Here is a 13,924-nt window from a genome sequence, read left to right as displayed (position 1 = left end):
AAATGTGAATATTTTCTGGTTTCTTCAGTCCTCTCTGACAGTAAAGTGAATATTTTTGGGTTCTGGACAAAACAAGACATTTGAGGACGTCATTTTGGGTTTTAGGAAATCTGATCAATTGATTCTCACCATTTTGTCACATTTTACAGACCAACCAATAATTGATAAATCAAGAAAATAATCAACAGATTAATCAGTTCCTACACATGAACATATATTGGCAGAACATGCACTGTAGTAGTGAGAATATGTGAATCATTATGGCTCAGATGTTTTGTGTGTGTGTGTGTGTGTGTGTGTGTGTGTGTGTGTGTGTGTGTGTGTGTGTGTGTGTGTGTGTGTGTGTGTGTGTGTTGCATCTAATAACAGCCGGGAGACAGACTCCTGTGGGCGCTGGTAGTTATTCCTGCTGTGATCTGATTGGAGGTCTGCTCCTCAGTGGATCGTACTGCTCCTTTGTTAATGTCAGCTCTTTACTATCTGATCAAAGCTCCTGCCATAATTACACAGCCGCATATAAACCATACTGTGTGCTGAAACTGATAGAGGGCAGGCTGGACACTGGTGTGCTGTTGGAAATTTATAATACTGCCTCTGTGGCCGTAGTTAAAACCTGCGAGCCGGAAGGACAAGCCTCTTTGTGTGTCCCCGAGACACAAGAATCTTATGAACTCCTTATTAATCTGCCATGTCTGAAATGTGTGGTTGGTGGTAGTAATGTTTACAAGGCAGCAGGTAGTTGTGCTAATGCTAGTTTTTGCTGCAGTCGCACTGGAAGATTTACTGTTCCATCTAGGTTTTCTTTGCAATTTAAAATCCTGGTGGAAGTAAACAAGTCAAAGGTTATTAATAATTAGTAGACTCATTTCTCTGGAAACTAAATAGGGTCAGATGTATTGCAGCTGTGTCTGACTGTGTCACAATATTTTGTATGAATACATTCAAAAGGGTGAATGTATCGTAAAATGAATTTGAATGTGAAAACGTGGTTTAATTCTTCATAATTGAACGGGATGGGAATTTAAGACCAGGACATGCAGGTTAACATCCTAAACTTTAGAAAGTTAGTGATCACCTAACTTGACTCATTTGAATCCCCTCCAAAAAAGTGATGCAACTCCTGAGTGCAGATTTATGGGAATTGTAGTTGTTTTGAAACAGAATTTCAGACAATAAAATTTAGAAATAGTAAGTAATTATAACGGTTCACATTGATATATATTTATAATTACACAGATTTTAACTTGATCAACAGAATAATAAAGACATGTTTCTATTTATTTATAAATATATTGCAAATGTGCTGAATTCAAAAGAGGACCTCAATCTATAATGAAAGCCTTTAGTAATGAAAAATTCATTTATTTGATGTGAAATATTAAGACTTACTTCACTGGGAAGTAAAAGTCTCCAGCAGCCAGGAATGACCCGCTCATTAAATGAATTCAAATATTTGAATGTGTAAAATAGGTTTTTGAATTTATGAGAAGCCCTGCAGCTGTACATGACATTTTGTTAACAAATGAAAAAGATTTGCAGAAATATTTTTCAATATGTTGGAGCATAATGAAGATTAGCACAAAGGTTTGCATCAACTGTCTGAGCACAGAGGAACAACCACAACCAGAGGCTTGTCAAGCTTTGCATTTCTCTCCATGTTGAGCTGCTGTTTGTAAGGGGGTCAAAGAAGAGCGATGCTCTTCTTGTGAGTTTGGAGGTGGTGTCTTTATTGTCGTCTTTCAAAATCTTAACACACAAGAGCAAACATGAGAGGAATGGATTAATCCTTGTCTTTATCTGCTTCAGTTAGCTTAATGTTAGCATGTCTGGTTTAAGCTGATATGATGCTTTCTGCATCTGTGATGGTCTGCGAGGGTCCGCTAGGGTCTTTGTGACGTAGGTATCGTCGTCAGAGGGTGTACGCATTCACTCTGTGAACTCAGATGCTGACCTACTGCCCCTGTGTGAGCGCTTCTTCCAAGTGGACTCCAGAAACTGGTATAAACTGAGCTGTACCTTTGGGTCTGCAGCTGTCTGTGTACATATCCATTTGGGACTATAATAGAGGCATTGCTAGCTTACTACCTAAAGTAATGTTACCTCCAGCTATATGTTAGATACCACTGCATTTGCCAAACTCATGGTTTACTCTCAGGGGTTAAATTTTACTTTGTTATGTGGGGGCTTTGAGGAGGAGGAGAAGGAGGATTTGGGTTGGTGGAGAATCAAAGTAGACCTGAGGCGATTCCAGTCCAGTTACTCCAGCTGGGTGACCGTCTCAAGGTCCGCTGCACGTAATCTAATCTTTGCATTTCCATTTCCCGCTTAAATGTACTTATGTCATCTATCAATACATGTCACATTTCACCATTTGCTGTAATGTAGCTTAACCGTCAGTCTTTTAGCATCAATGTTGTATCATGCACGCACCCTTTAAGTAACTATATTTAACACCCCTTTAAAGGGTTCTCATTTTAAAATGTGTCAGAGGAAGCTGACTCAGGAAGTTGAATATTAGCTTATGTTAGCTAGCTTTGACTAAAAAAAATCTGTTAGCAAGAGTCATTTTTGTTGAAAAAAAATCCATTGTTGCCATCTAGAAAAGATATGCCTGTTTTTGTATACCTCTCTATAGAATTGAAGACCAGTATAAGTAATGTCTTTGATACAGTCCAAAATCCTGGACTGCGAAAGTCTATGCGCTAATCAGACACCATATCATTTCTTATTTTCAAAACATGATTCTGATATTTGCTCAGCAGACGGTGTTGCACAGATGGCTGAGCTCCTTTATCTTGCCAACACTGAAATTCTGACAGCAAAGGACTCAAATTTAGGGCTGTGGTGGTATGGATCTTTTCTTACTGGGGTGACAAAACAGCATTTTACTGTGGGATGGCACTTTACGGCAACTGCCTTAATAATTACATTTCTTTGGACTTTTTTGAAGCAAACTGTCATTACCGTAGCCCCATGAAGGACGTATGTAAGTTTTCGCAGTGTACAAGTGAGGGAGAGTGAGCAGAAGGCAAGTGACGATGCTGCTTATAGTGGAAATTTAAACTGAATACTGAATTGTCAGTGTGACAGTAAATGTACAGTTCAGGTTACAGTGTGACAGTTAATAAACACTGCAGCTTCTCAACACCAAGAAAAGTCCTGTCTGTTGTTTCCCAACTGCTGAAACAGTGACGGGGTTTGCCCCAAAGTAAGCTAAGCAGGAAAGGCTAAAATTAAGCTAATGCTAATGCTGGCATTGTATCTTTACAACTTTGGCTCTTGTGTAATCGTATCCCTTTTAGAAGCTTTGTAATCCAGACTTGAAGTGCTGTGTCTTCTTGGAGACGTGGTCAAATAAATCTAACTCTGAATGTCTTCTGTAGTGATTTATCCATGTTGAAAACAGTTGTTGTTAGCATGTTGTTAGCCGCCCAAGATGCCTTGGGTCAAGTCTGTTGATGAAACAGAGGCTGCGTTCCTTACTTGAGCATCACAGTGCTAATCAATACATGTATTAATAGATCAATGCGCTGATCTCAACATGAGACTGACCCTTCAAAATAAAATTTGGAGTGATGACATAATGAACTCAACCCCATGGTAGGCATCACATGGCTGTGGTATTGCCAGAATCATCACAGCCCTACTTAAAAGACGGCCGAGTCATGTTTGTAATTAACCTACACCATTTGAGTTGCAGGGATAATGTTACTTTAGGACTTTATCCAAATTATCCTAACCTTGCTTTCATGGTCTCACAAAGAGTTTTGTTCATTTTAGCTCAAAGACAGCACAAAAAGCGCTTAGTCGATAACTTTAGTACATGCAAAAATGTCTAGTATGTTAAATTTCTCCTGTTTAATCTGAATGTGTTTTTATTTAAAAAAAAAAAAGGCAGAAATGTTTTTTGTTGTTTGTTGTGCTACCCAGATAAGTTGCTGCTGTCTCATAATTGTAGTTGTGCTCTGAAGGAACGCCAAGTAATACATGAAGAAAAGAAGAAAAATAAAACTGTCTCCAAGAAGCCGTTAGACTCCCTGGTCTCAGGGGATTCTGTGGACGATGAAGGTAAGAAAAAGCCTGGAGTCTGACAGCCTGCTTTGTAATTGTGGGAAAGTATTTGTGTTTTGCAGACGAGCATTCCAAGTACACAAGAAAAAAGTGAGAAAAAGCCTAATTAAATCCATTTAACTTAACTGAGACATGTGCCTTGTCTTTAGGGTTCATAAACAAATGGGGAATAGGTATGTAATCCTAAATTTACAAAATGTGGTCACAGCAAGATTCAAATATAATTGCTTGAATTGTGATTTTGTCACTCACATAACCTCCAGATACACTCCTGTCATCACTATTGACCAGACAAAATGCATTTGAAAAATAAAGTAACAAGTGGTTGTTTGTCTGTTGTTGTTGAAGGTGTTAGTGGACTTAACAATCCACCACAGCGAGTCCCTCAGGTACCAGCACTCACTGGACCTGCTGCAGTAACAAGACAGGAGGCTGTTCATCGAAAGCTCCAAAGTAAAAGAGATGAACTTTGTGTGGAGGTGATAAATATATTGAGGGCAGCACTAACCACATAGCTAGTTTTTTTTTTAGCTAATATTGCATATTAGGAAGGTGGCCTGGACGAATAAAGTGCTGGTATCAGCTCAGTAGTACTTGGTGTAACTGCCAGTACTATCTAATTTTGCCTTTCTGTGATAAAATTTGTCCTATGTAAAATTCAGAGACGGCAAAAGTTAACACATTCTTTACTGAAGTTGAAAGAAAGATACTGGTAAAAAAAAAAAAAAAAAAACTCTGGTATAAGTAGAAGTACTGACTCAACTTCTTTACTGGAGAAAAAGTAAAAAGTACAGGCTCTGAAATGTACTCAAAATACTGTTTTTCTGCTGATGACTGAACCTCACCTTTTATCCAAGGTCAAGTCTCAGTCTCTGTTTAATTTTATGTAGTTTTCATCTTATGTTATTTTTGTTGTTACGTTTTTTTTTTTTTCTTATTAAATTATTGTTGATTGTTAGGTCTTTTTCATCTTGTTACGTCTTTTACAGTTTTTCATTTCAGTCTTTTCATATTTTGTCTTCTTGTCATAATTGTCTTTTGTCTTCTTATGTAATTTTTGATTATTAGGTCTTTTTTGTCTTGTACAAAGAATTTCGTTTTCTTGTCTTTTTGTTGTTACAACTCTGTCTTGTTACATTGTTACATGATTTTGTCATGTTTTTCTTTTTCTTTTCTTTCTTTCCTTCCTTTTTTCATCTTTTTTGTCTTGTTATGGCTTTTTAAATCTTTTACATTTTCCTCTTGGATGGATATCTGTCATGCATGACATGCACTGACGGATACACCAAAGAATCATCTTTTCTATATCTCATTGTCCGTCCATTTACGCTGAAATCTGTCTTGATGTTGGGAGGGCAGCACAAAACAATGCAAAATAAAAATGATCAATAATGTGTGAAGTACAGATAGATGACAACATCTACATAAGTAGAGTAACAAAGTATTTAGTTTGGCCAAATTTCTTGTTTTCTTGTCTTGGAGACATCTTGCAATGCTACAGTGTGTTGTTCAGGTTCTTCCAAAAATGTTTTAAGTGGACCACTGAGTGCTTCAATATCAACCCAGCAACTATCTCCAACACTGCAGCAATAATTGCTACACCACTTCTTGCGTTTGTCAAAACATTTTTAGTGGACTGCCTGAAATGGACGTGACAACAGAAAAACAAGAGAACGGACAGACTACAACTCCGTTTGAGTTTTACATCTTCTAGTGTTGCTGTCGTTGGGCCAGGATAATATGTTAACATGACAATAATGTTAGAGGAAGAATTTCAGTTACTTATTTTATTGTTATATGTGCAGCTGGGTTACTGGTTTTAAAGGGTGTATCACAGTAAGGAGGATATAGGATGCAAAAGCAAAAGTAAGGTGTTTCCATCAACATATTATGTGTGCATATTGAAGTGTTGCCTTAGAACGTCTTTGCAGCCTGGTGGCTCTTTTAAGATGTCCTACATGTGCTGAGGCTGAGTCCTCTGCAGCTGCTGTGTGTTGATGCTGGCCTGCAGCCCTTTGCTGCATGTTTGTGCCCCCCCCCCCAACTCTCTTCCCCCGTCCTCCTCACTTAAACAGTCCTATCATTTCAAAACCCAAAAAAAGGTTTTTAAAATAAGGAAAGTGTGATGGAAGCAGCATTTTACATTAAGAACCATTATGATGTCCTTGAAGCTTCTTGTTGGCAGCTCACAGCTTATATAGTTCATATTTATGACATTTTATATGAAACACTAAATGTGTTGAAATCTTCCCGTCGACTAGTTATTAACTAGCAGTGAAATATGAATGTGAGGAATAACCTTCATATTAGGGCTGCACAATGAAGTGCAATATCATTGAAATCACACCATGGCCAAGTGCAATATACAAATTACATAAGCAGAACCAATTTGCAATTTTTTGCAAAAGAAAACATGAGAAAACACCATCATAATGAAGTACTGTGGTGCTGCATAGATGTCCTGGCCTAAAAATCCTGTTCTCAAGATAAAAGAAAACATGTTTGCTTGGTACAGACCCCGATAAATATCACATCATCACAGTTTTAATTGTTTTTCATAAGAGATTAAAATTGTAATGCAAAGATTTTCATTCCCACTGATAATACTGCCTGTGATGATCACAATTTCAGTTAAAATCATCACAATATGACTTTTTTCTCATATTGTGCAACCCTGCTGCATATAAATAAATATGATCTCTCTTTCAGCCTATAACTGAACAAATTATATACATTATCAGACAAATGTGTGTTTTGGTACAACCTGAATTAACCACAAAAACAGATCTTAGACATCCAGACCGACAATGGAAGAATAATAAAATTTGGTAAAAAATTTGTGGTACATTTTAATGGAAACACAGCTAAAGACAGTCAGGCCTCAGCGTTGCTTCACGTCAAGCAGTGCCGGCTGTAACAGTACCTTCTCCTGGTAGGAGAGGAGGAGGCTGAACCACACAAGAGGATGTGAGAAGGAGAGAGCAAAATATCGATACTCGCAAAAGGGGTGATATTACAGGAACAAGCACCTTCCACTCCAACCAAACCACAGGCTCCAGTGTCACAGATGACAACCTTCAGCATTAATATGGATGAGGAGGAGAGCGACTCTTCTGTAGGACCCACCAGAGTGAGGCCTCCCCTCCCCCCGGTCACCGTAGCAGCAGCATTGACAAACTTTCTTCTGTACCCACCAGTGCAACCGAATCAATCCACTCAGCTGAATACAAGGACTGTGTCTGGGTGTACATGTATTACTCAGCTTGTGGGGACATACCTCTGTTTACATACTGAAATTGTGGGGACTTGCTTTCTTTATGGAGACAAAACGCAGGTCCTCCCAATTTAAATTATTAAATTTTATGTTGAAGACTTGAGTTAAGGTTAGGGGTTAGAGTTCAGGGGGCTTTAACCTCAATCGGCCCTGGCTGCTACTCATCTTTTAGGACTTACCATTTGTTGTATTGCTCCCAAACTTATTTTCTGAGGGTGTTGGGGATCACTGAGTCGATTGCACGTGGTTCTGAATTGATTCGATCATCCTAAGAACTTTGAATTAGTATCGGTTCGAGGCCGAAATCTTTGGAACGGAAGGTCGTATCAACATGGGACCAAGACAGGCGTGTTCAGGGTCCCCCTAAAAACCCACCAAATGGATCATGGGTCAAAGTTTCTCTGACATTTGGTGGAGGAGATATTCAAAATTTGGAAGATCCCACATGTCTATGACCTGAAAAATTCAGTGTCAAGTGCAAAATCCTTTCCCCAGAAATTGCTTAGGAGCATGTTCTGGATTATTTTGAATTGACCACACTTGTAGTGTCATATTTGAAAAATTCTATCTCAGGAAGGGAATGTCTAAGAGCCTGGGGACCAACACTGGTGTGTTCAACATGGTCAAAAACCCCTTGACGTTAGGGTTAATGGTAATTGTTGGGTCCTTTGCAATGCAACCTAAGTTGTGAACTTAAAACCATTTGTATAATTGTATAGGATGTGATATATCATATCTCTGGAAAGGAAAGTTGGTTCTAGAAAACACCCTGGTAGACACCAGGTCCAAGTAAGTCTGAATGTAACCTGAAGCTATGAATTTACAAGCATGTGGCAAGAAGTCGGTCGGTCAAGAGTCGGAACCAAGACTAACATGTTCAAGCATCAGTGGTGGGCAGTAGTGAAGTACATTTACTTGAGTACTGTACTTAAGTACATTTTTTGAGTATCTGTACTTTACTTGAGTATTTGTTTTTTTGGAAACATATGACTTTCACTCCACTACATTTCAAAGACAACTATTGTACTTTTGACTCCACTACATTTCCAGGAAGGTTGTTGTTACTCGTTACTTTTAGGCTAAGCATAGCTTTGAAATCAACTGTTGCTATTTTCATTTTCTAAAATCCAATTGGTCACATGCTGTGTTCCTCACAGAAGGAAACCAATCACAGTACCCGCTCTCTACTGAGATTGATGTAAAAGCAGAAATACGTCATCCAGATGTGCTCTGTAACAAGAGCAAGCAAGCTCTCCCCTCTTTCATTCAAACTAAACTCAGTAATGGCAATGGCAGCAGAAAGTTTCTATAGGCTTTGTGAAGCAGAGTGGTTCTACAAACAAGTCAGTGCATCATTAGGTGGTTTCAGAGAGTTACAAGGTTCTGTAAATGCATCGTGAAAACAATACAACAGTGTACTGATATTAGAAAATATACTTTGTAATTTGTACTTTTGAATACTTAAGTATTTTTAAAAGCAAGTACTCTAGTACTTTAACTTGAGTAACATTTTGACTGATCAACTTTCACTTATAGTTGAGTAATATTTGACCAGGAGTATCTATACTTTGACTCAAGTACTGGGGTTGAGTACTTTGTCCACCACTGTCAAGCACAGACATCAAGTCTGACACAAGTTTTCCTCACAAAAAAAGTTATGATCTTATGATATTTCCCATACGAGTATAAGTGCATACCTCTGTGGCAGATGGTCCCAGGATCTTGAAATTTTTGGTCCAAGTGTCTATGACCTTGTATTGCAAAATTGTAGTCCAGAAGGGGGAGCTATCACATGGAATCAATAGCAAAGGTGATGGTGAGCAGCTTGCAAAAAACCCTGAAGCACCAAAGTGTCTATGATCTTCCTTCACAAAGGTATAAGCATTTATGTTTTTACCCTGCACCTTTACAAGGGTTAGGGTTAGGCAAGTAGTAGTTAAGGTTAGGGCAAGTCTCCAGGAAACTAATGTAAGTCAGTGTTATGTCCTGAAATGATGGAATCACGACTCTCTGTGTGTCTGTGATGCTGTCAGGGTTTTTCAATGAATCCTAGTTGCACAAAGTGAGAGCTTGGAACAAAGGCAGTTATTATCTGCCTACCTTGGATATGCGTTCAATACTGGCCAACTGCTTCAAAGTGAATGGAATCAATTACAGTTAAAATAAACTCTTGACAACCTTGAACCTGTTTCTTCGTACATTGTTATCAGCACTTACTGCTTCATGGCACAAGCATGTTGATTCATCAGACAGAGGGCTATGTAAGTGTTTGAGGTGGTATCTTATTTGCTGAACTGACATCTTAACTGTGAATGATTCTGTCACCTGAATACAGCAGCAGATGTGTGTGTGTGTGTGTGTGTTTGAGTGGGTGAAGTGTAAACCATTAAATAAAAATCCACTTCATTATGAACTCCTTTCCAATTTATATCTCTGTGACCTTCCTTTTTCCCGTCATTTATCTGCTTTGCCTCAGAAGTCAGGTTTCTCTCACTGTGGGACATTGTGCTTTTCTCTCGTGCTGTTTCACTGATTATTGGTCGCAGCCTATTCAGCCACAGTGGTGGAGGTCTCTGATTCTAACCCCAGTTACTTCGCTTTAATGTTCCACTTTCTAGAATGGAAGGTTTGAGAGTCGACATAAAGGCTGAAAGCCACAGGGTGATTTGTATTCACATCTCAGAGCACATGAAAAACTCTCATATCTGCTTGTTTACAGGTTAGATACCAAGTACATTCTGCATGTGTTACTAGCCAGTTTTAAAAAAAGATGATCAGGAAACACAGCATCTTTCAAATAATTCTGTCATTGGTACAAGGTCTTTTGAGTTGGAAAAAATAGTCTTTCAATCTATAATAGAGATTGTGTTTAGCTAATTGCTTAGCTATATTGTCTGCAGATTTTATTTCCCAGCATGAAGGTATAAATGTTTTTAAGCACTGAATAAAATTTGTTTGGACACGAGGGGTGGGCAATACAACAGAATTTGGTCTCGATCCAAAATCAAGTAATTCACAGCCTGACTAAAATATTGATTTAACAAATATATACCTGGTTATTCCTGCCAGAGCCTCTGATAAAGTCAGCTGTCAGCTCTCTGTGTGTCAGAGGTCTGGATGCTCAGACATTTCTCTCCTCCACAAAAGGCACAACATAGAAGAGAAGAACTAAAACAGATCCCTTTTTTGATATTGATCCTGTTGACGTCAGAGTCCATCCTCAATAATGAGATGCAGTATTGGAGGTATCGATATTTTGTGATTGATCCACCAATTCAAACAACACATCCTCATACCTTAATGATAGAATCAGTTGCCTGCCAATGACTTCCGAAATGACATGTATGACTGTTGGACAGTACTGGCAGCAAAAGCAGTACTGGACATTAACGTGGTAAAACAGTTGTGGTTCAGTCAAATTTAAGCACCCAAACTACTTGATTAGGTTTAGTAGAAGACCATAGTATTGGTTAAATATGTTATGTCATGACGTGTGTTATGTACATAATGACTCTTCAGTAACTCAAATTTTAAAGGAGAAATGTATAATATATTCATTGTAGTTACTCATAAAAGAACCATGATATGTCATATTATATAAATGAAACGTGCTAAGTTGAAACACTGGCTTCCATTCCAGTCTGGAAAGTCAGTTTTCGTGTTGGGCTGTGATTCCACATGCTGCCTATGTCACATTTATTTACTGTAGATGGAGCTAAAATGAATACCAAACCATGTTAAATGGGCACTGAATTAGTCGGTGTGTGTTTAAGAGTTGCAAGGGTCTGGAAGGTAGTGGGGCAGGCATTGACTGAGCTCAAACTCAAGAGTGAATATTTTCGGAGCAGTGGGCTTTTATTTTCAGGACAACAGGCTTAACTTTACACTGACAAACAAATGACAAAGTTATAAAAAACTGATCAACTTACAGCATTGGACTTGTCCTCAGTTGTCATTATCAGAGTATAATGTTCAGCTTGCCTTGCTTTTGTGTAGTTTCAGTGTCCATGCAGCCTGCAGGCAAACTGCCTGACCTTCGAGACTGGGGAATATTTTGAATTTGGACTGCAGTACCCATTTTTGAACACTAGGATGTTACATGTTTCACCTTTATAATAATTCAACGTTGATGTTCAGTTTCACACAGGACACAAACCTCTGCCTACTGGGTTTGTTAGACATATCCATCCACTGCAATGTCCCCCATATGCAGAGTTTGTTGCCCTTTACCTCACCTGACTTTCTCCTACGCTCCCATCATTAATACTACAACTAATAGAGGACGCTGCCTAACAATGAAGATAAATATGGGATAAGCAGCTTGCACAGTCGACCTGTACAGCCGTTTTGCTCCACAACCTTTATTCAGCAGCTATACTCACTAGTAACTATAAAATTTAGGATTCTTAAAGAACACATGGGAAGCTTATAAAATACAACACACTGTTAAGGGTTAAACCAGTGGGTCCAACCTTTTTGGTGTGTAGTTGTGTCTCCTTGTCACACTTAAGATGTCCCTGAGTTGTCAGCAGTTCCATCGTAGAGACATTTCCCCTCTCCTTCCCCTCTCACATATTCAACTACTGAAAATAGATTTGTGTATCAGTGTGTTTTTTTGTTTTTTTTTTTATTTTCCCATTAATCATCTAATGACCCCCCCAGATTTGTCTGGTGACTCACTGGAGAAAACAGTCATGTTGGGAACTACTGGACTATATCTTTTTTTTGTTTTTGTTTTTTAAGCTCCACTGGGTTATTTCTAGCCACCAAAGGACAGACAAAGTTCACTGGCCATCATGTGACAATGATATGGTCTCTCTAGTTGTTCTAGACATTTCTCCAGCAGACATTTTGACAGGTAAAGCACCGGTCTTGTTGGGTACATCATTAGGTAATGCCAGTGAGCAATCGTATAGGACATTGATATTGAACAATTATGCAAAATTCAAGATGTCTGTCTGGAATTCTATAACAACTGCACATGGAAAGTATGACATGGGTAAGGTAAAGGACAGATTGTTGTTTTAAGGTTTGGTAGGTAGAACTCTCCGGGTTATGGTTAGGGAAAGATTGTGGTCAAACAATTAATTGCAGGTCTGTGTGACAGTCAGCAGCTCTACTCACTCATCCACCATCCTGACCTCCACAGCCGCATGTTTTCATCTCACTACATAAAGACACACACTACACTTATTCCTGCAGTGGCACTGAATGCTGGCAGCGGACGTAAATCAAGATGCAAAATCATGCAATATAGACATAGCTCCAAGGGATGCTGGGCTGCAGTGAGCTAATGTGTGTTGTTATAAATTACACGTGTTCTGTGTTCCCCTGATTAATGCAAATCCAATATTCACTGACCTTTTATCTCGCTGCCACCAACTCCTGCGAAATATATCCAGCTCCAAGCGCCCCAGCTCTGTGTCCATAATATACAATACACCAGTGATTTCCAATGTGTGGACCGGGGCCCACTGGTGGGCCATGAAGGCCCTGCAGGCCAGCCTGGAGAGGTCATGAAAAACAAATAAAATATTTTTCAGTTACAATTTCATAAATTTGAAATTACCATAAAATATATCAGACCTAATAAAACAAAGCCAAGGGATTTAAATTATGTATTATTTTCCATTTATCTGACCTAGTTTAACGGGTGTTAAACCATATTTGGTGACCTCTCACATTAACACCAGAATGTATCTTTTATCTCTTCAACGGTGCGATTACACTATGGGCTCTATTTAGATTACCTATAGCGAATGGTCCAAAATGCATGGAGCAAGGGCAAGTGTATTTAGGGCGTGTCCAACATTAATTAATTAAATTTAGTGTCTCAGAGGTTTATAAAGTGTTAACGCCAAAATGCAACAAATGCTTCCATCGACACTTCAGTGGCTCACTGCAGGCTTCAGATTTAAAATTCCAATGCCACAGAATCAGCAGTATTTTAGCAAAAGATCACTATTCATATGTATATATTTATTTCTGTATTATTATTATTAATAATAATAGTTTCTTTCTTTGACAAATTATTTCCTCTGAGAGTAAAAATACTCAATATATCTACAGGTTGTCCACAAAGTCTCTTTACAATTTAAAAAAAAATTATTACAAAAGCAATAGATCAGATATGTTAATCAGATTTGTTCTATGTACTCAGTGGTTATCAGAGTTTTTAATCACATTCATGCTTCACACATGAAGCAAAGATACCATTGCCACCATTGATGAGGCTATGCTACAGTGAACATGGCAAAAAATCGAGTACTGTCTTGATGTGCTTCGTGCAACTAATGAGGCCCATATAGAGGTGAATTAAATGAGGCAAAAAAAAACCTTTCAATATCTACTTTTCATTTTGTAATATTTGCCACAGATTCATCTATTCATTTGCTTTTGTAATAAATTTGTTAAATTGTAAAGAGACTTTTTGGACACCCTGTATATAATGATTAAGTGGTACGCAATGTTTATTTGTTTTTGTATTAAGGCAGTAGGATAATTTAAATTAGTTTCATTTTGACAGTTTACATCAGTGAGGATGTTTTAGACCACAGCAGACATGTTTCATGGACCAGA

General features: G+C 38.3%; 1 pseudogene; it reads left to right on the top strand.

Moving 5' to 3' along the window:
* LOC146323478 (uncharacterized) overlaps nt 1-13,924 on the top strand; it is a 38,211-nt pseudogene that overhangs the window by 13,249 nt on the left and 11,038 nt on the right.

This window comes from Lutjanus erythropterus, chromosome 7 (genome assembly GCF_056507025.1).
Source record: "Lutjanus erythropterus isolate fLutEry1 chromosome 7, fLutEry1.hap2, whole genome shotgun sequence".
Lineage (NCBI taxonomy): Eukaryota > Metazoa > Chordata > Actinopteri > Lutjaniformes > Lutjanidae > Lutjanus > Lutjanus erythropterus.
This window is presented reverse-complemented; position numbering and strand designations above follow the sequence as displayed.